Source organism: Phaethon lepturus, unplaced genomic scaffold (genome assembly GCF_000687285.1).
Source record: "Phaethon lepturus isolate BGI_N335 unplaced genomic scaffold, ASM68728v1 scaffold46036, whole genome shotgun sequence".
Classification (NCBI taxonomy): Eukaryota; Metazoa; Chordata; class Aves; order Phaethontiformes; family Phaethontidae; genus Phaethon; species Phaethon lepturus.
The window spans coordinates 2,801-3,040 of NW_010544986.1; positions in this window are offsets into that span (position 1 = coordinate 2,801).

Below are 240 nucleotides of genomic sequence, written 5' to 3' on the forward strand. Positions count from 1 at the left end.
CGGCCCCCCCGCCCCGGCCCGCCCCCAGCCACAAAGCTGCACCGCAGCTGCAGGATTTCAGGCTGCAAACCCCCTCCCGTGCCCCACAAGCAGCTGCTTCTTGCCCCAAACAGCCCCGAGCTCCCCACAAGCCCTGGTGTGGGGCAGACCAGCGGAGCCAGACACGCATCTACCCACGAACGTGGGGCTGAGCCCCTGTGCCACCGGGTACCTGCCAGCGGTGCAAGACGAAGGCGGCTA